The sequence below is a fragment of the Notamacropus eugenii genome, chromosome X, assembly GCF_028372415.1.
Source record: "Notamacropus eugenii isolate mMacEug1 chromosome X, mMacEug1.pri_v2, whole genome shotgun sequence".
Lineage (NCBI taxonomy): Eukaryota > Metazoa > Chordata > Mammalia > Diprotodontia > Macropodidae > Notamacropus > Notamacropus eugenii.
This window is the reverse complement of record NC_092879.1, coordinates 17,857,550-17,879,314: the sequence shown is the minus strand read 5'-3', so window position 1 is coordinate 17,879,314 and position 21,765 is coordinate 17,857,550. Positions and strand designations below refer to the sequence as shown.

At 48.4% G+C, this 21,765-nt stretch overlaps 2 pseudogenes; both read left to right on the top strand.

Annotated features, from left to right (window-relative positions):
• Positions 1–1,095: 1,095 nt before the first annotated feature.
• LOC140516268 (L-lactate dehydrogenase A chain pseudogene) lies at positions 1,096–2,155 on the top strand (annotated as a pseudogene).
• Positions 2,156–10,957: 8,802 nt separating this feature from the next.
• Positions 10,958–12,940, top strand: LOC140515377 (fizzy-related protein homolog pseudogene; annotated as a pseudogene).
• The last annotated feature ends 8,825 nt before the right edge of the window (positions 12,941–21,765 follow it).

Here is a 21,765-nt window from a genome sequence, read left to right as displayed (position 1 = left end):
TTAGTGAAAAATTTTGGTAAAAGTATATGAGCAGTGTGCCCTGCTAGCCTACGTGGTATCTAACATCAAAAACACCAGCTTTGTAAGCCTCAGTTTCCCTTTCCCAGCAGTGGGTTAAAAGATATGTGCTGAATGGGCTCTAGTGTGCTTTGGGTAATCTCACACCAGTCAATTCAGCTTCTGAGGACTTATTTCCTCTTTCAGTGAAAGCAGGTCTGAGGACACCATTATCTCAAAGAAGTCTGCCAGTTTATGCCTAATCCCAACTGGCTAGGCCTCAGGTTCCCTTTCAAGTCCTTAACAGTCATAAAGTATGTGAACTGAGGGGGCTCTCATAGCCTACGTGTGAACATACACCAGTAAGGTCTGCTTTCCAGGACTTATGTTGCCTTTGATTAAGAGGAGATTGTTGGACACCTTGATCTCACAGGAGCGCTATTTTGTGGATGATCTTCAAAATGTCACTTCACCTCTCTGAGCCTCTGTTTCCCTAACTGTGACAACATCAGGTTGAATTCTGTGACTTCACTGGCCCTTGTCAAGATATGGGTGATCTCACAACAATCACTTCAGCTTAGTAGGCCTCATTGCTAGACCTATTGCTTTTACTAAAAGGGAAACTGAGGGTTAGAAAGCTGATGTTCCTGGTGTAGCGTACTACCTAGGTTGCCTGAGCTCATTACAGTCACATATTTTTACCAAGGCTTTTCACTGAGAGGGAAACTGAGGACCGTAAAGCTTTAGTGATTGTTAGGACTTCACCTTAAAGCTGGCAGCGTCCTCTCAGATAATTTAGACCAAGATCCTGATTTCACTGAAAGGGAAAGGGAGGGCCAGAAAGCTGAGGTTCCTGATGAGAGATCACCCAGAGTTTGCCAGTGAGGGGCATCTCAGATCATGGAATTCAATGCCCTGTGGTTACTGAAAGACCAACAGAGGACTAGGAAGCTGAAGAAGTTGTTGTGAGATGACATAGAGTGTGGAAGTGAGTGGCATCTCACAATATGGAGTCTGACCACCAGCTTTTACAGAATGGAAAATTGAGGCCTAGAAATCATAAGTGGGTGTGAGTCTGGGAGCAGCAACCTCACATCTAACTCAGAACTTTCACAGCCTGACCAGCTGTCCACCCAGTTACCATCCAAAATGGCATCAACTGTCAAGGATCAGCTTATCTTGAATGTCCTAAAGGAAGACCAGGTTTCCCAGAACAAGATTATTGTTGTTGGGGTTGGTGCAGTTGGCATGGCATGTGGCATTACTTTCTTAACAAAGGAATTGGCTGATGAACTTGACCTAGTTGATGTAATAGAAGACAAACAAAAGGGAGACATGATGGATCTACAACATGGCAGCCTTTTCCTCAAAACGCCAAAGATTGTTTCTGGCAAAAACTACAGTGTGACTGCAAACTGCAAATTGGTCATTGTTACGGCTGGGGCACATCAACAGGAAGGAGAAAGTCATCTTAATTTGCTCCAGCATAATGTGAATATCTTTAAATTCATCATTCCCAATATTGTTAAATACAGCCCTAATTGCAACCTGCTTATTGTTTCCAATCCAGTGGATATTTTGACATATGTGGCCTGGAAGGTAAGTGGTTTTCCTAAAAACCGTGTTATTGGAAATGGTTGCAATCTGGATTCTGCCCGTTTCCATTACCTAATGGAGGAGAGACTTGGTGTTCATTCTTCAAGTTGTCATGGATGGGTCCTTGGGGAACATGGAGACTCCAGTTCCTGTGTGGAGCACTGTGAATCTTGCTGGTGTGTCTCTAAATAAGCTTCATCCTTCTTTGGGAACTGATGCTGATGCAGAGAATTGGAAAGATGTTCATAAACAGGTGGTTGAAAGTGCTAATGAGGTAATCAAACTAAAGGGCTACACTTCCTGGGCCACTGGATTATCTGTGGCAGATCTGGCAGAAAGCATTATGAAGAATCTTAGGACAGTGCATCCATTTTCCATCATGATTAAGGGCCTATATGACATTAATGAGGATGTCTTCCTTAGTGTCCTATGTGTTTGGGGACAGAATGGTATTTCAGATGTGGTGAAGGTCAACCTGAATCTCGAAGAGGAGAGCCATTTAAAGAAGAGCACAGATATTCTTTGGGGAACCCAGAAGGAGCTGCAATCTAAAAACCTTTGAATGTGCTGCCATCAAAAGAACATGACAGGGGTTGAGGGGTTATATTTGATCCACTTTTCAAATAGGTCAAATCCTTCTTCTGATTGGTGACTAAACACCAGAAATGTAAAACCTGTGAACATACTCTAGTTTCTTCCTAAAGTTAGAAATGGGGAATAGAACCCTGTTGTAGTTTACATATGATGCTGGATATGACTTGTATAGTCTCAGTGGTTGGTGTCAAGCAGAACCAGTGCCCCACAGGTATATAAACTACCTGCTTTGAATGTAGGTGCTACAGGTTCCCTTAGGTCCAGAAGACAACTCTTCTGGATACAAAACACCATACAATAGTAATTCTTTATTAATGCATTGAATACCTTTGTGTTCCTCTCCATTAGGGCACTACAGCATGGCCCCATGAATCACCTTTCCAGAGGACTTGATTTTGTCTGCCTATATATACCACTAGTCGTAAATTTCTGTATTATACAAAAAGATATGTATATGTACAACAACACAACCAATTCCTCAAGTGTCATACTAACCCTAAATACTGAATAAAAAACAAATAACTGATAAAAAAAAGAAATCGGAAGTGATTGGTGTGAGATCAGCCCTAGCCTGGCAGGGCCTCTTCAGATAATGGAGTTCTCAGCCCTGCTTTCACTGAAAGTCAAACTAAGTCCTAGCAAGCTGAACTGACTGGTATGAGATCACCAAAAGGCTGCCAGAGACCTTTCAGCTCATATCATTTAACCTCTTGTTGTTACTGAAAGGGAAACAGAGGCCTGCAATATGAATGCAAATATGAATGAATGGCATGATATCCCCCAAAGAGTGGATGTGAGGGGCATCCCAGCCCACCAAATCTGCAAAGGTTCCTGATAGGAGATGAACCCGAGGTTAGCAGGGAGGGACATCTAAGACCATGGAGTCCAACCCCCTGTGTTACTGAAAAGGAAATAGATGCCCAGATAGATGAAGTGGTTGTTGTAAGATCATCCAGAGGGTGGTAGTGAGGGGCATCTTACATCATGGAATCTCCCCTTGCTTTAACAGATACGAATATTGAGGCCTAGGAATCTGAAGTGAGTGGTATGAGATTAGTCCTGGGCTGGAAGTGCCTCCTCAGATAATGGAGTCCTAGTACCTGCTTTGAAAGGAATGGAAACTGAGGTCTAGCATGGTGAAGTATCTGTAGAGAGATCACGAAGGGGAAGTCAGGGCAGCTCAGATCATGTAGACCCCCTGCTGGTCCTGAAAGGGAAACTGAGCCCTAGCCAGTTGAAGTGATTGGTATGAGGTCACCCATAGCTTGGCAGGGGCCTCTGAAATCATAGAGCTCAACCTGAGGCTGTCACAGAAAGGGAAACTGAGGCTGAGAGGACTGAAGTGACTTTTCAGATCATCCCCAAAGTGGCTGGCCCCTGTCAGACCAAGGGGACCAACCCTCTGCTGTAAATGAAGGGGAACCTGATTCCTGGATAGCAGACCTGACTGGTGTGAGATCAACCATCGGATGGTAGAGCCCTCTCACTTCCCAACTTTAAGCATGCCAAAGTATTGAAGGGGAAACTGAGGGTTACTAAGCTGAAGTGACTGGGGATCAGTCAGCCTTAGGCTGGCAAGGCCTTCTCAAAGGAGGGAGTCCTACCCTCTGATTTCACTGAAAGGGAAACTGAGCCCTAGGAAAGTGAAGTGACAGGATTGAGGTGACCCAAAAGCTGCCAGGGCCCATTCAGGACATATAATTTAACCCCTTGCTGTTACTGAAAGGGAACCTGAGGCCCACAAAGCAGAAGTTCCTGGTGGGAGATAACCCAGAGGTTGGCAGAACCCTCTCACTCCACATACTTGAAGCAGGCCCTGTTATTGAAAGGGAACATGAGATCTGGAAAGCTGAATCCAATGGAGTAATTTCCCCCAAAGGGTGGCAGTGAAAGGCATCTCAGAGCCTGGAGTCTTACCCCCTGCTGTTACTGAAAGGGAAACAGAGGCCTAGGAAGCTGAAGTGATTGGTTTGAGGTGACCCAGAGGCTGGCAGTTAGGGGTATCTCAGACTATGCTGTCTGACTCCATAGTGAAGGGAAGTTAGTGAAAGGGAAGCTAGGGCCTAAAGACCAGAAGTGATTGGTATGAGATCAGTGATAATGGAGTCCTCAGCCCTGCTTTCACTGAAAGTCAAACTAACGCCTAGCAAACTGACATGACTGGTGTGATATCACCAAAAGCCAGCCAGGTACCTTTCAGCTCATATCATTTAACCCTTTGCTGTTACTAAAAGGGAAGCGGAGTCCTGCAATGCTCAGGTGAATGACTTGATATCCCCCAAAGGGTGGCAGTGAGGGGCATCTCAGCCCATCAAAACCAACACCCAGTGTTACTGAAAAATAATTGAAGCCTAGGTTGCTGAAGGCACTACTAGGGATCCCCCATGATGTAGCAGGGGCTTGTAAAATGATAGCGTACAACCTGATCCCATGACAGAAAGGGAAACTGAGAAAGAAAATGCTGAAGAGAATTAAAATATCATGCAAAAATTGCCGCCCTCTGTTGGATCAAGGGGTTCAAACCTCAACTGTTAATCAAAGGGAACCTGAGTCCTGAATAGCTTACATGATTGGTGTGAAGTCACCCATTGGCTGGGAAAGCCCCCTCAGTTCACGTATTTTATGCCTGTCAAAGGACTGAAAGGGAAACTGAGGCCTAGCAAACTGAAGTGACTGGTTTGGGATAAGGCATAAGCTAGCACACTCCTCTGAGACAAGAGACCTCAACCCTGTTTCAGTGAAATTAAAATAAGGCCTAGCAAGCTGATGTGACTGGTGTACGATCACCCAAAGGCTGCCAGGGCCCATTCAGCTCTTAGCATTTGACCCTTTGCTGTTACTGAAAGGGAAACTGAGGCCTATAAAGTTGAATTTCCTAGTGTGAGACACAACATAGTCTGGGAGGGAGGTCTTGGGTCAAATAGTTTTACTGAGGCTTTTCACTGAGAGGGAAGCTGAGGACCAGAAAGTATTAGTGACGGTTTGACTTCACCCTAAAGGTGGCAGCCTCCTCTCAGATAATGAAGACCTAGATGCTGATTTCACTGAAAGGAAAGTGAGGCCCAGAAAGCAGAGGTTCCCGATACGAGATCACCCCACGGTTAACAGTGAGGCACATGTAAGACCATGGAGTCCAACCCCCTGTGTTACTGAAAGGGAAATAAAGGCGCATGTAGAGGAAGTGGTTTTTGTAAGATCATCCAGAGGGTGGTAGTGAGGGGCATCTCACATCACGGAATCTGACCACCTGCTTTTACAGACAGAAAAACTGATGCCTAGACATCTGAAGTGAGTGGGGTGAGATTAGCCCTAGGCTGGCAGTGCCTCCTCAGATAATGGAGTCCTAGTACCTGCTTTCAAAGGAATGGAAACTGAGGTCTAGCATGGTGAAGTGCCTATAGAGATCACACAAGGGAAGTCTGGGCATCCCAGAGCATGGAGTCTGACCCCCTGCTAGTCCTCAAAGGGAAACTGAGACCTAGCAAGCTGAAGTGATTGGGCTGAGATCACCCATAGCTTGGCAGGGGCCTCTGAAATCATAGTGATCAACCTGAGGCTGTGACAGAAAGGGAAACTGAGGCTGAGAGGACTGAAGTGACTCTTTTCAGATGATCCCCAAAATGGCTGGCCCCTGTCAGACCAAGGGGACCAACCCTCTGCTGTAAGGGAAGGGGAACCTGATTCCTGGGTAGAAAACCTGACTGGTGTGAGATCAACCATCAGATAGTAGAGCCCCCTCACTTCCCATACTTTAAGCATGCCAAGGTATTGAAGGGAAAACTGATGGTTACTAAGGTGAAGTGACTGGGGATCAATCAGCCTTAGGCTGGCAAGGCCTTCTCAAAAGAAGGAGTCCTACCCTCTGCTTTCACTGAAAGTCAAACTAAGGCCTAGGAAAGTGAAGTGACAGATTTGAGGTGATGCAACAGCTGCCAGGGCCCATTCAGGACATATATTTTAACTACTTCTTGTGAGTGAAAGGGATCCTGAGGCCTCAAAAGCTGAAGTTCCTGGTGGGAGAAAGCCCTTAGGTTGGCAGGACCCTCTCATTCCCCATACTGGAACCACTCCCTGTTATTGAAAGGAAAAATGAGATCTATAAGGCTTAGCCCAATGGAGTGATATCCCCCAAAGTGATATCACCCCAAAGGGTGGCTGTGAGGGCCATCTGAGACCCTGGAGTCTTACCCCTGCTGTTACCAAAAGGCAAACTGAGGCCTTAGAATGCACAGGTGAATTGCATGATATACCCCAAGGAGTGGCTTGAAAGGGCATCTCAGACCCTGGAGTCTTAAGCCCTGCTGTTACTCAAAGGGATATTGAGGCATAGGAAAATTCAGTGATTGATGTGGGCATCTCAGACCCTGGAGTCTTACCCTGTGCTATTACTGAAAGGGAAACTGAGGCCTCGGAAGCTGAAGTAATTGGTGTGAGGTGACCCAGAGGGTGGCAGGTAGGGCCATCTAAGTTCATGGAGTCTGACCCCTAGATGTCAGTGAAAGCGAAGCTAGGGCCTAGAAATCAGAAGTGATTGGTGTGAGATCAGCCCTAGCCTGGCAGAGCCTCCTCAGATAATGGAGTCCTCAGTCCTGCTTTCACTGAAAGTCAAACTAAGGCCTAGGAAGCTGAAGTGACTGGTGTGAGATCACCAAAATGCTGCCAGGGACCTTTCAGCGTGTATCATTTTCCACCTGCTGTTACTGAAAGGGAAACTGAGGCCTGCAATGCTCACGTGAATGGCATGACATGCCCCAAAAAGTAGCAGTGAGGAGCATCTCAGCCCATCAAATCCATCACTGTGTGTTACTGAAAAAAACTTGAAACCTAGGAGGCTGAAGGTTGTAGTAGGAGATCCACCATGATGTGGTAGAGGCTTGTAAAATCACAGTGTTCAACCCGATTCTGAGACAGAAAGAGAAACTGAGAAAGAGAAGGCTGAAGAGACTTTAAATATGAGGGAAAAATTGCCACACCTGGTCGGGTCAAGAGGTTCCAACCTCTTGTCTTAATTAAAGGGAAAGTGAATCCTGGACAGCTGACCTGACTGGTTTGAATTCACCCATTAGATGGGAAAGCCCACTCAGTTCACGTATTTTATGCCTGTCAAGGGTCTGAAAGGGAAACTGAGGCCTAGCAAGCTGAGGTGACTGGTGTGAGGTCACTGATATCTAAGCAGGGGCCAGTGTAATCACAGAGTTCCACCTGCTGCTGTCACAGAAAGGGAAACTGAGGCAGAGAGGACTGAAGTGACTCTTATCAGATCATCCCCAAAATGGCTGGCCCCTGTCAGATCAAGGGGACCAACCCTCTGCTGTTTACAGGGAAACCTGATTCCTGAGTAGAAGACCTGACTGGTGTGAGATCAACCTCACTTCCCATACTTTAAGCATGCCAAGGTATTGAAGGGAAAACTGAGGGTTACTAAGCTGAAGTGACTGAGGATCAGTCAGCCTTAGGCTGGCAACGCCTTCTCAAAGGAGGGAGGCCTACCCTCTGCTTTCACTGAAAGGCCTAGGAAAGTGAAGTAAAGGTTTTGAGGTGACACAGCAGCTGCCAAGGCCTATTCAGATAATATAATTTAACCAGTCCTTGTGACTGAAAGGGAACCTGAGGCCTAGAAAGTGGAGTTTCCTGCTAGGAGATAACCCTTACGTTGACAGGGCCCTCTCGCTCCACAAATTTCAGCCAGGTGCTGTTATTGATAGGGAAAATGAGGTTTAGAAAGCTGAGCCCAATGGAGTGATATCCCCCAAGGGGTGGTTGTGAGGGCCACCTGAGACCCTGGAGTCTTACACCTTGCTGTTACTGAAAGGCAAACTGAGGCCTGGGAAGCTGAAATGATTGATTTGTGATGACTGAGAGGCTGCCAGAGAGGGGCATCTCAGACCCTGGAATCTTACCCCCTGCTGTTACTGGAAGTGAAATTGACCCCTAGGAAGCTGAAATGATTGGTGTGGGTTGACTCAGAGGCTGGCAGTGATGGGCATCTCAGACCCTGGAGTCTCAGCCCCTGGTTTTACTGAAAGATAAATTCAGCCCCAGAATGCTCATATGGATTGCATGGTATACATGAAAGAGTGGCTAGACGGGGCATCTCAGACACTGGGGTGTTACCCCCTCCTGTTACTGAAAGGGAAACCGAGGCCTGCAATGTTCAGATGAATGGCCTGATATGTCCCAAAGAGTGGCAGTGAGGGGCATCTCAGCCTATCAAATCCAACACCCTGCTTTCCTGAAAAAAAAATCTGAGGCCTAGGAAGCTGAAGGTTGTAGTAGGAGATCCTCCATGATGTGGCAGAGGTTTGTAAAGTCATAGTGTTCAACCAGATCCTGTGGCAGAAAGGGAAACTCAGAAAGAAAATGTTGAAGAGACTGTAAATATCAGACAAAAATTCGTGCCTCAGGTCGATGCAAGAGGTTCAAACCTCTGGAGTTAATCAAGGGGAACCCGAATGCTGGACAGCTGACCTGACTGGTTTCAATTCACTTATTAGCTGGGAAAGCCCAATCAGTTCATGTATTTTATGCCTGTCAAGGGTCTGAAAGGGAAACTGAGACCTAGCGAGCTGAAGTGACTGGTTTGGGATAAGGCATAAGCTAGCACACTCCTCTGAGATAACAGAGACCTCAGCCCTGTTTCAATGAAATTAAAATAAGGCCTAGCAAGCTTATGTGACTGGTGTATGATCACCCAAAGGCTGCCAAGGCCCAGTCAGCTCTTAGCATTTAACTGATTGCTGTTATTGAAAGGGAACCAGAAAGTTGAAATCCCTGGTGCAAGACACCACGTAGACTAGGAGGGAGGACTCGGGCCATCTACTTTTTCCCAGGCTTTTCACTGAGAGGGAAACTGAGGACCCGAAAGCTTAGTGATTGTTATGACTTCACCCTAAAGCTGGCAGGTTCCTCTCAGATAATGAAGACCTAGATGCTGATTTCACTGAAAGGAAAAGTAAGGCCCAGAAAGCTGATGTTCCTGACTGGAGATCACCCAGAGTTTGTCAGTGAGAGTAATCTCAGACCTTTGATTGCTACCCCTGAAGTTACTGAAAGATAAACAGAGGCCTAGGAAGCTGACATGATTGTTGTGAGAGTACCAAGATTGTGGCAGTGATTGGTATCTCAGATCATGGAGTCTGAAGCCCTGATGTTCCTGAAAGTTAAATTGAGGACTAGAAAAGCAAAGTATTTCTTGTGAGATCAGCCCAAGGCTGGCACTGCCGCCTCAGATAATTGGTTGTTTCTTTTAGTCCTTCCTTCTATCCCCAGAGCTTAGCACGGGGCCTGGTAATACCTGATAGCTGCCAGGGAGCTGACAGACTGACTGTACTGGGTGGTGGTAGAAGAGACTAAAACAAAACCATCCCCTACCCTCCAGGCAGGAAACCCCATGTCCTAAAGTTTAAGTTAACACAGACTACATGAAATATAAACCCACAGGTATCAGGAAGGGGACAGGTAGGGGACACAGAAGAGGACTAACCACCTGGGGAATGCAGAATGGCCTCTTAGAGAATTTGGACCTTTAGCTAAACTTTAACGGGAGTCATGGATCCCAAGGGGTGAAGGTTAGAGGGGAAAGCATTCCAGGTATGGGGCACAGCCTCCTCCTTGGCCTTCTCTGCCCTGCCTTCCTTCCCCAGGAAGCTCCTCTGTGCTAAGCTCTGGGGATACAAGGAAGGCCCAAAATAAATAATCCAAGCCTCCCAAAGGTCCTTCCCTCAAAGAGCTCCCAGCCTTATGGGGGGGAGAACAGAGAAGGAAGGCAACACATACCATGCAGACCACCTTATCCCAAGGAGACAGATCCAGGATAAAGGGGGGGGGCATCTCATGGGAAAGGCTGCAAGGTGACAAAGGGCACCTGTGCTGCTCAGATTTCAGGTGTTATTTCAAAAGTACAACCCTGGAACCACTGGGAGCTGGTTATAAGTTATTAGTTTCCCCATCTGTACCACAAAAGAGTGGGACAGAATCCCAGGTCCATCTCCCACCCCCTAGACTGGGCCACTTCCCGGCCTTGGGCCCAGACTCTCAGTCTCCCCAAGTGCAGGCACAGATGAGGAGCCAAGCCCCGCCTAATTCCCCCAGGAGCAAGGGCCCTGGAGAAATGCCCTCCCTCAGTCTTTGAGGTATGGGGGCTGGCCCTGCTGGTTCCAGTAGCCAGTGAGTTGGAGCCTCATTCGAGGCAAGAAGAGCTGAGAGTTCTGTTTGCCCCCCTTTCCCCACCCCTCCCCCCCGTTGCCAGGACAAGATGGAATGGCCCAAGGACCTGCTTGAGTGGGGGGGCATTTGGGTTCTGGGCAGGTCGTGGGGTACTGGGGGCTGCTTCCTGAAGACAGCTCTCCGAGCCTGCCTGGCCTCTGTAGTCCCAGGACGTGGGCAGGGACCCCTTTGGTCCCTATGCAGGGCTGCTGCTGCAACCAGTGAGGACTTGCGCGCTCCAGCCTCTGCCTCCTCTCCCTTGCATCATTTCAGGTGAGATGTCCCAGGCTTCTCGAATGTTTCCTACTGAGGTTACTTAACACCCACGGAACTCTGGGACTCTCACAACACTGTTTTGTCTTCTAGGACCTTGGCATCTCCAAGGGCTCCCTCGTGCACAAGCCACCCCCTCACCCTGGCTGCACGGGGTCTTTGTGTTGCGAGTGCCACACAGTGTCGGAGCTATTCGAAGTCTTGGTGGTCAGCCTCACCCTGCCCCTCCTGGCCCCCTCCTGCTCCCCCGCTGGCCCCCGCCCCCGCCCCCGCCCCCATCGTGACCCCTGACAGCTGCTCCTTCAGCTCCAGTTCATCCTGGCCCAGGCCCAGCCCCTGCCCCACCCTGCCCTTCCTTCGACCCCAGTGCCCTGTTCTCACCTGGCCTACCTCTGCCTTCCTTGTCCGCCCGGAATAGAGACACGCAAAGGCAGAGGGACCTCAGCAGCCATGTCTGTGGTGCTGATGGAGTCCCACTGACCCAGACCTCTCGACCGAACGCCGACAGGCTGGGGCTGCAGCCATATCCACACTCATCCCGAGTGAGGCCGTGGCCCAATCTTTCCGTCCATCAGTCTCCAGCCTGTCCTGCCAGCGTGGTCCCACCTCGAGGCCAGTTGGGCTGGGTAAAGTGAGCCCACTTTACAGAAGGGTGCGTCCTGGCCCGGCCCCTCCCAGGGCCAGGAGCAGGAAACCTCGGAGCAGGAAACTCCCCAGGAGATCCCCACAGAGCCCACCTGCCCTCTCAGGGATGGCAACTAGCTGGAGTCTGGCCCTGCCCCCTTCTGCAGTGTCTCCCCGTGCGGGTGCCGGAAAATCCGGAGACCGCTACATCCCAGTGCGGGCCAGAACCAACTGGGGCCTGCACTTCCCCAGCCTAGGGGAAGCGCCCAGGCCCAGGCAGCAATCCAGAGCCCGCCGCAAAGCTGGCCTCGTCTACTCTGCCCTGCTGAAGAACGAGTTGCTGGGAGCTGGCATCCAGCAAGTCCAGGATCTCAGGGCAGGAGACCGAGGCGCGCAACCTTGTGCGCTCCGCAGAAAGAATCTGTTCACCTACTCCCCCAGCATGGCCCACCGCAGCCCCAGCACAGGTAGTGAAGTCTCACCCTACGCTTTATCACCCGTCAGCGAGAGAAGTCAGAACTTACTATCATCTGCACAGGAACTGACCAGCAACATCTCCAGAAGCCCGTTTAAGATCCTCGCGGCCCCTGATCTCCGTGATGACTTCTACCTAAACCTGCTGGACTGGTCTCATCTGAATGTCATCGCGGTGGGCCTGGCCGCCCGTGCTTACCTGTGGAGTGCCACCACCTACCAGTTGACCAGACTCTGTGATCTGTCTGGGGATGGGGACGCGGTGACCTCCGTCAGCTGGTCAGAGCAGGGCAAACTCGTGGCCATCGGCACTCAAAATGGCTTGGTGCAGATCTGGGATGTGGCGGCCCAGAAGAAAACGTGCGTACTGAAGAGCCACACTGGCAGGGTCAGCGTGCTGGCCTGGAAAGCAGACCAGATTTCTTCCGGGAGCAGCGACACGCGAGTGGTGCAGAGAGATATCAGGGCCACCCCACTGCAGTCTGAGCGCCGGCTGCGAGGCCACGAGGAGGAGGTGTGTGGACTGAAGTGGTCCCCGGATCACCAACTGCTGGCGTCGGGGGGGAACGACAACAAGTTGCTGCTCTGGGACCCGGCCAGTTTAAAGCCCGTTCAGCAGTACGCCCAGCACCGGGCCGCAGTCAAAGCCATCGCGTGGTCTCCCCACCAGGATAGCCTGTTGGCTTCAGGCGGCGGCTCTACCGACTGCTGCGTGCGCTTCTGGAATACGCTGACGGGGCAGCAGCTGCACCAAGTCAACACCGGATCTCAGGTGTGCAACCTGGCCTGGTCCAGACACAGCAACGAGCTGGTGAGCACCCACGGGTACACAGAGAACCAAATCGTCGTTTGGAGGTACCCCTCCCTGATTCAAATGGCCAAACTCACTGGGCACACCTACAGAGTTCTGTACCTCGCAGTGTCTCCTGACGGAGAGGTCATAGTCACGGGCGCCGGAGACAAGACTCTCAGGTTTTGGAACGTGTTCCCCAAGTCGTATCCGTCGAGGGCGTCGGGCTCGGTGCTCAATCTCTTCAGCAGAATCCGCTAGCTGCAGACAGCACCGCAAGTCAAGGCACTGCATCCCACCAAACCTGAAGCGCAAGCGCCTGGACCAGCAAGTACCAGGAAACCCTAAAGTTTAATTAGCGGACGGGGAGGAGGGGCGGGGTGGAGCAGCAGGACCTGGAGAACCTCTGGAGATGGTAATTAAATACCTGCTGGTTAATGGTGTTGTATGGTTTGGAGGAGGAGACACTGTTTGGGAAGAGGTAGTGCCGGGGAGGGCAGTCCCTGGGGAGTCAGGAAGCCCCCAATCGGCGTTGGGGGTGGGAGAGGTTCGGTGCGGAGTGGGTTGAGGCCCGGGGAGTGCTGTGAGCAGGAGCAGGGAAACTCCCCAACGGGGTTTTCTCTTCTGCTCCGCAAACTTAGGTCTCGGTTCCGGGAAGCTATTTTGTGTGTGTGTGTGTGTGTGTGTGTGTGTGTGTGTGTGTGTGTGCGCGCGCGCGCGCTGCCTGCGTGTTGCTTCCTTCATCTCGGGGTCAACCAGTGCCACTTCAATCAGGTGGGCTGCCCCAGAAGCTGAGACTTTTGGGACCAGCCTTCCTCAGAAGAAACAGGCAGTGCTCCGGCACCCATGGCCCAGGCTTGGAGCCATAAGGAGGGATATGCATGCAGTCTCCCGAAAGTGATAAGACCACGAGGTCGCTGCGGAAGGGGTGATCCCCATGCGTGCCCCACACTCGAGACCATCCACCCCTAAGACCAGAAATGTGTTCGTATTGGGGGGGGGGGGTAGCGGTGCGTGGGGGAAAGACCTGATGCTGACAGACGGAATGGTCTCCTTTTAAGAAGATGGGGATAACAGTCCCCTTCAATGGAGATGGAGATGCTTAAGCCCTTCAGCTTGGGGGCGGGGTTGAGGATTTCATTGGAGCTGGAGTAAAATGAATTTGTAACAAAAAAACAAACAAACCACAAACTACTGAGAGGGTTTCCCCCTAATCCCCTCAAGGCTCATCTCCAGGTGTCTCTGAATCTTAGACCTAGAACATGGGTACTAAGTTTGTAGCCCCAGGGAAGAATCTTTGCTCCACCCAGACTGGAGTGCAGAAGACCCGAAGCTGTTGCAGCCTGCTTCAAGCCTTGGATGGGGGTTGGCCTGGTGGTGGGGTGTGGGTGGTGTAGGAAGTTGGGGAGGAGGACTGGTTTTGTGCATTAGGGATGAGGAAGTACTTGGGATGGATTTATTTTTATTTTTATTTTTTTATTTTGCTTATATTTAAATATGTTTAAGTTTTCAACATTCATTTCCACAAAATTTTAGGTTCCAAATTTTCTCCCCATTTCTCCCCTCTCCCTACCCCAAAACGCCAAGCATTCTAATTATCCCTATCACCAATCTGTCCTCCCTTATAACATCCCTCCCTTCCCTTATCCCATCTTCTCTTTAGTCCTGAAGGGCAAGATAAATTTCTATACCCCCTTACCTGTATTTCTTATTTCCTAGTTGCAAGAACAATACTCAACAGCTGTTCCTAAAACTTTGAGTTCCAGCTTCTCTTCATCCCTCCCTCCCCACCCATTCTCATTGGGAAGGCAAGCAATTCAATGTAGGCCATATCTGTGTAGTTTTGCAAATGATTTCCATAATAGTCGTGTTGTGTAAGACTAACTATATTTCCCTCCATCTTATCCTGCCCCCCATTGCTTCTATTCTCTCTTTGGATACTGTCCTTCCCCAAGAGTGTTGACTTCAAATTGCTCCCTCCTCCCATTGCCCTCCCTTCCATTATCCCCCCCACCCTTCTTATCCCCTTCTCCCCCACTATCCTGTATTCTAAGATAGGTTTTCATACCAAAATGAGTGTGCATTTTATTCCTTCTTTTAGTCAAAGGTGATGAGAGTAGCTTCATGTTTTTTCTCTCACCTCTCCCCTTTTTCCCTCCACTGAAAAGTCTTTTACTTGCCTCTTGTATGAGAGATAATTTGCCCCATTGCATTTCTCCCTTTCACCTCCCAATGTATTTCTCTCTCACTGCTAAATTTCCTTATTTTAAGATACGATCCCATCCTATTCAATTCACCCTGTGCTCTCTGTCTCTGTCTCTTTCTCTCTCTCTGTCTGTCTCTGTCTCTGTCTCTCTGTCTCTGTCTCTCTGTCTCTGTCTCTCTGTCTCTGTCTCTGTGTGTGTGTGTGTGTGTGTATGTGTATGTGTGTAATCCCACCAACTACCCAGATACTGAAAAAAGTTTCCAGAGTTACAAATATTGTCCTTCCATGTGGAAATGTAAACAGTTCAACTTTAGTAAGTCCCTTATGACTTCTCTTTGCTGTTTACCTTTTCATGCTTCTCTTGATTCTTGTGTTTGAAAGTCAAATTTTCTTTTCAGCTCTGGTCTTTTCATCAAGAATGCTTGAAAGTCCTTGATTTCGTTGAAAGACCATTTTTTCCCCTGAAGTATTTTACTCAGTTTTCCTGGGTAGGTGATTCTTGGTTTTAGTCCTAGTTCCTTTGACTTCTGGAATATCGTATTCCATGCCCTTCTATCCCTTAATGTAGAAGCTGCTAGATCTTGTGTTATCCTGATTGTATTTCCACAATACTTGAATTGTTTCTTTCTAGCTGCTTGCAATATTTTCTCCTTGACCAGGGAACTCTGGAATTTGGCCACAATGTTCCTAGGAGTTTCTCTTTTAGGATCTCTTTCAGGAGGTGATCAGTGGATTCTTTCAATACTTATTTTGCCCTCTGGTTCTAGAATATCAGGGCAGTTTTCCTTCATAATTTCATGAAAGATGATGTCTAGGCTCTCTTTTTGATTATGGCTTTCAGGCAGTCCCATAATTTTTAAATTGTCTCTCCTGGATCTATTTTCCAGGTCAGTTGTTTTTCCAATGAGATGTATTTCACATTATCTTCCATTTTTTCATTCTTTTGGTTTTGTTTTGTGATTTCTTGGTTTCTCATAAAGTCATTAGCCTTCATCTCTTCCATTCTAATTTTGAAAGAACTATTTTCTTCAGTGAGCTTTTGGACCTCCTTTTCCATTTGGCTAATTCTGCTTTTGAAAGCATTCTTCTCCTCATTGGCTTTTTGAACCTCTTTTGCCAACTCAGTTAGCCTATTTTTCAAGGTGTTATTTTCTTCAGCATTTTTTGGGTCTCCTTCAGCAAGGTGTTGACCTGCTTTTCATGTTTTTCTTGCATCTCTCTCATTTCTCTTCCCAATTTTTCCTCCACCTCTCCAACTTGATTTTCAAAATCCTTTTTGAACTCATGGTTCCATGGCCTGAGCCCAATGAATATTTATTTTGGATGTTTGGGATACAGAAGCCTTGACTTTTATGTCTTTCCCTGATGGTAAGCATTGCTATTCCTCATACAAAAGGATGGGAGAAGATATCTGTTCACCAAGAAAGTAACCTTCTATGGTCTTACTTTTTTTCCCTTTTTTGGACATTTTCCCCAACCAGTTACTTGACTTTTGGATCCTTTGTCAAGAGTAGGGTATACTCTGGGAATCTGTGAGATCTCAGTTTCTCCAAGGTGGCACTATCAAGTGTGTACTGGTCTGGATGCAGAGAGGGATTTTTGTGCCCAGAATCTTAGCAGTTACCTCTCCACAGCCACCTGTCCTCCAGTTCTGCCAAGTCAGCACTGGGGGCTGATTTTCAGATAAGCTGGATGGGCAGGGCCACCATTCAGTGTGATACAAAGACCAGCTTGCCCAGGGCCTCCACACAGGGTGGAGGCAAGACTCAGCTCTTCAATGCCCCCAGGGATTTTACTCTCTAACAACGTATGTGGCTGCTGTGCCTGCCAATGTGGCCTCTAAGGTGGCTGCCTGCTGCTGGAGCTACGGAAGGCCCTTCTGGGCCTTCCTGGGCAGCTGAAAAAAACCCATCACTGACCTTTGGCACCTGTGGGTTGAGGGATCTGCGGACCCGCTGCTGCTTAGACTGGGGGTTTCTCGACTAGAGATTCTGCCCCTGAGGGCTGTTTGCGAGCCATGCGAGCGTGGCCAAGGCTGGCCTCCATGCTCCCCTCTGTGTCTGGTGCAACAGACGTTTCCTGTGGACCTTTCAGCTCACCCTGGTCTGGAAATCTCCTCCACTCTGTTGTTCTCCACTTCTGCTGCTCCAGAATTTGTTGAGAGTCCCTCTCTACAGGTATTTTATGGGCTGTGTGGGGAGACCCTGCGAATGTGTGTCTTTCTACTCCACCATCTTGGCTCCGCCCCCTTGGGATGGATTTTCTACCCAAGCTAAGAAGTTCTTTCCAGTTTTCATGGGGAGGAGAGAGAGAGAGAGAGAGAGAGAGAGAGAGAGAGAGAGAGAGAGAGAGAGAGAGGCAGACAGACAGACAGACAGAGACAGACAGACAGAGACAGAGAGACAGAGACAGAGACACATAGAGAGAGAGGCAGAGAGAGAGGCAGATAGACACAGACACAGAGAGAGGAGACAGAGAGACAGAGAGACAGAGAGACATAGACAGGGAGACAGAGAGAGAGAGAGAGACAGAGAGAGAGAGAGAGAGAGAGAGACAGAGAGAGACAGAGAGAGACAGAGAGAGAGACAGAGGGAGAGACACCACACTGGCAAAATTCTGGTCCAAAGTCGATCATAGCCTCTTGGGAAAACGTAGTCTTGTTGGATGGAGTGAAGCGTTTCTCCTTTTGTTCGTACTGGGCATTGGTTTAAAGGGCACTGTGTGGGGTCCTTGGTGATGGACTCTTGGGGTAGGCTCCATGTCCCTTGGAGATAGGAACCAGAGCTTCTGTTCCCAGTAGCCCTGGCCTCCAAGGACTGGGTTTCCTCCTCAGTCCCGATGGCCATTTGACCTCCATCCCTGGCCCTCTTTCCCCTCTTCATTTCCCTCCCTTAGCTGCTGGGGGTAATCAAGAGACTGCACCTCACCAGGTGCATGGAGCATGGGAACCCTGAGGGATAGGACCGGGGAGAGGGGGTCTCCTTAAGGAAGGATTGGGTAGTCTGGACAGGGCCAGTTCACCTGTGACCTTTAGGGCCAGCTGCAGTCAGCTAGAAGAAAGGAGCTAGCTCCAAGGAGGAGAAAGGGAAGACTTTTTGCGGCCAACCTGGGCTTTCTCATACCTCAGGCTTTTAACCCCTCATTCAGCAGTCAGCCAATCCAAAGGTAGGTACAATACAAACAAACATAAAATAAAGATCTGGAGTAGAATTTATTGGGGTGGGAGCAGGGATCATAATCATGATTTCAGGCAAAGTTAAAGCTAAAGGAGATTTAATCCTAAGAGAAAAATGGGGAAATACCATATGTCAGACATTTTAATCAATATTGTTTTAGACTATTTAAATTAACTAGACAGTATGGAATATTGTTGTGCTGTAGGAAATGATGAACTATTGGACTTAGAAAAACATGGAAAGACTCCACCTTATGAAGAGCTTATTCACCTTCAGAGACACAGAGAGAAAACAAGTATAGGCCAGTCTGGCATAGAGATGCATATTTATGTATATGCATGCTTAAAGTATGGGAAGTGACGGGTCTGTACCATCCTGTGGTTGATCTCACACCTGACAGGTACAGCAGAGGGTTAATCCCCTTGATCTGACAGGGATCAGCCATTTTGGGGATCATCTGAAAAGAGTCATTTCAATCCTCTCAGCCTCAGTTTCCCTTTCTGTGACAGCATCATGTTGAACTCCATGATTTTACAGGCCCCTGCCAAGCTATGGATGACCTCACACCAATCACTTCAACTTGATAGGACTCAGTTTCCCTTTCAGGACCAGCAGGGGGTCTACATGATCTGCGCTGCCCTGACTTCTCCTGTGTGATCTCAACAGGCACTTCAACATGCTACACCTCAGTTTTCATTACTTTGAAAATAGGTACTAGGACTCTATTATTTGAGGAGGCACTGCCACCTTAGGGCTAATCTCACACCACTCACTTCAGATTTCTAGGCTTCTGTTTCCCTTTAGGTAACCGCAGGGGGTAAGATTCAAGGGTTTGAGATGCCCCTTATAGCGACTCTTTGGGGTATATCACGCAATTCACCTGAGCATTCTAGGCCTCGTTTTGCCTTTCAGTAACAGGGCCTAGTTCAAATATGTGGAGTGAGAGGGCCCTGCCAACCTCTGGGTTATCTCCCACCAGGAAATTCAACTTTCTAGGCCTCAGTTTCCCTTTCAGTAACAATAAGGGGTTAAATTGTATGTGCTGACTGGACCTTGGCAGCCTTTGGGTGATCGTACACCAGTCACATCAGCTTGCTAGGCCTTATTTTGATTTCATTGAAACAGGGCTGAGGTCTCTGTTATCTCAGAGGAGTCTGCTAGCTTATGCCTTATCCCAAACCAGTCACTTCAGCTTACAAGGCCTCAGTTTCCCTTTTAGTCCCCTGACAGCCATGAAATACGTGAACTGAGGGGGCTTGCCCATCTAATGGGTGAATTCAAACCAGTCAGGTCAGCTATCCAGGATTTAGGTTCCTTTTGATTAATAGCAGAGGTTTGAACCTCTTGATCTGACCTGGGGTGCCAATTTTTCCCTGATATTTAAAGTCTCTTCAGCCTTTTCTTTTTCAGTTTCCCTTTCTGTCATGGGATCAGGTAGAACACTGTGATTTTACAAGCCCCTGCCACATCATGGGGTATCTCCTACTTGTCCCTTTAGAGTCCTAGGCCTCAGTTTTTTTTCAGTAACACAGAGTAATGGATTTGATGGGCTGAGATGCCCCTCACTGCCACTCTTTGGGGCATATCAGGCCATTCACCTGAGCATTGCAGGCTTCAGTTTCCCTTTTAGTAACAGCAAGGGTTTAAATGATACGAACTGAAAAGTTCCTGGCAGCCTTTTGGTGATCTCACACCAGTCACTTCAGCTTGCTAGGACTTAGTTTGACTTTCAGTGAAAGCAGGACTGAGGACTCCATTATCTGAGGAGGCTCTGCCAGGCTAGGGCTGAACTCACACCAATCACTTCTGATTTCTAGGCCCCAGCTTCCCTTTCACTGACATCTAGGGGTCAGACTCTATGATCTGAGATGTCCCAACTGCCAGCCTCTGGGTCACCTTACACCAATCCCTTCAGCTTCTTAGGCCTCAGGTTCCCTTTCAGTAACAGCAAGGGGTTAAATGATATGAGCAGAAAAGTCCCTGGCAGCATTTTGGTTATCTCACACCAGTTACTTCAGCTTCCTAGGCCTGTTTCCCTTTCAGTAACTGCAGGGGTAAGGACCCAGGTTCTATGATGTCACATATAGCCACTCTTTGGGGTATATCATGCAGTTGACCCGATTATTCTAGACCAGAGTTTGCCTTTCAGTAACAGCAGGAGTCAAGACTCCATGATCTGAGATTTCCTGACCCCTTCTGCATGATCTCTCAACAGGCACTTCAACAGATTACACCTCAGTTTCCATTGTTTTGAAAGCAGGTACTAGGACTCAGGGGGCAACTGCCAGCCTAGAGCTAATCTCACCCCACTCACTTCAGATTTCTAGGCCTCAGTTTCCCTTTCAGTAACAGCAGGGGGTAAGACTCCAGCATCTGAGACGCCCCTTACAGCCACTCCTTGGGGTATGTCATACAATTCACCTGAGCATTCTAGGCCTCAGTTTGCCTTTCAGTAACAGCAGGGGGTAAGACTCCAGCATCTGAGATGCCCCTTACAGCCACTCCTTGGGGTATGTCATACAATTCACCTGAGCATTCTAGGCCTCAGTTTGCCTTTCAGTAACAGCAGGGGTAAGACTCCAGGGACTGAGATCCTCTCACTGCCAGCCTCTGGGTTATCTTACAACAACCCCTTCAGCTGCCTGGGCCTCTATTTCCCTTTCAGTAACACAGGGGCTTTGACCCCATGGTCTTAGATGTCCCTCACTGCTAACCTCAGGGTGATCTCCTATCAGGAATGTCTGCTTTCTGGGCCTCATTTTTCCTTTCAGTGAAATAAGCATCTAGGTCTTCATTATCTTACAGGAGCCTAGTGAAGTCAGAACAATCACTAACACTTTCTGGTCCTCTGTTTCCCTCGTGGTGAAAAGCCTCGGGACAAGTATATGACCCGAGTTCTCCCTCCCAGCCTATGTTCTTTCTCATACCAGGAAGTTCAACTTTCCAGGCCTCAGTTTCCCTTTCAGTAATAGCAGTGGGTTAAATTATGAGAGCTGAATGGTCCTTGGTGGCCTTTGTGTGATTTCTTTTCCGTCCATCACCTCAGCTTGGGAGGCCATATTTCGACTTTCAGTGAACCATTATCTCAGAGGAGTCTGCAAGCTTATGCCGAATCCCAAACCAGTTACTTCAACTTCCTGGGCCTCAGCATACTTTTCAATCCCTTGAAAGTCATAACCTACGTGAACTGAGAGGTCTCTCCCAGCCTATGATTGATCTTACTCCAGTTATGTCTGCTTTCCAGGACTCATGTTCCCTTTGACTAGGAGGAGGGTGCTCGATCTTTTGATCTGACAGGGGCCAGCTATTTTGTGGATGATCTTAAAGAAGTCAATTCCACTTTCTGGGCCTCCTTTTCCCTTCCTGTGACAACATCAGGTTGAACTCTGTGATATCAAGTGGCCATGCCATGCAATGGGTGATCTCATACCAGTCAGCTCAGCTTTCTGTGCCAATGATTCCCTTTCTTTTTTTTTTTTTTACCGTTGCAGAATTTTATAAGATTAAAAAAGGCAGGTCTTTCTTTGAGCCCCTTCTCCCCGCATCCAAACAGCTCACCTGCTCCTTCCTACTCTATAGCAAAGCAGAGAGAAATACAGAGTAAGGTGTTTTAAGTTAATGTGTTAGGAAAAAGAGGGAGGTGAGAAGATACATGGCATCTCTCTTACCCTAAACTTCCAAAGAGTATTAGAAAACTCAGCTACATACTTAGTGAGCTGGGGGAAAAGATCCCCTTTGGCTCTCTTCTTCCCCCTCCTCTCCAGAAATTTATTTAGCAGGAAAGGATAGGTATCATCCATTTCTCAGAAGGAGATAGGCAGCATGGCCCC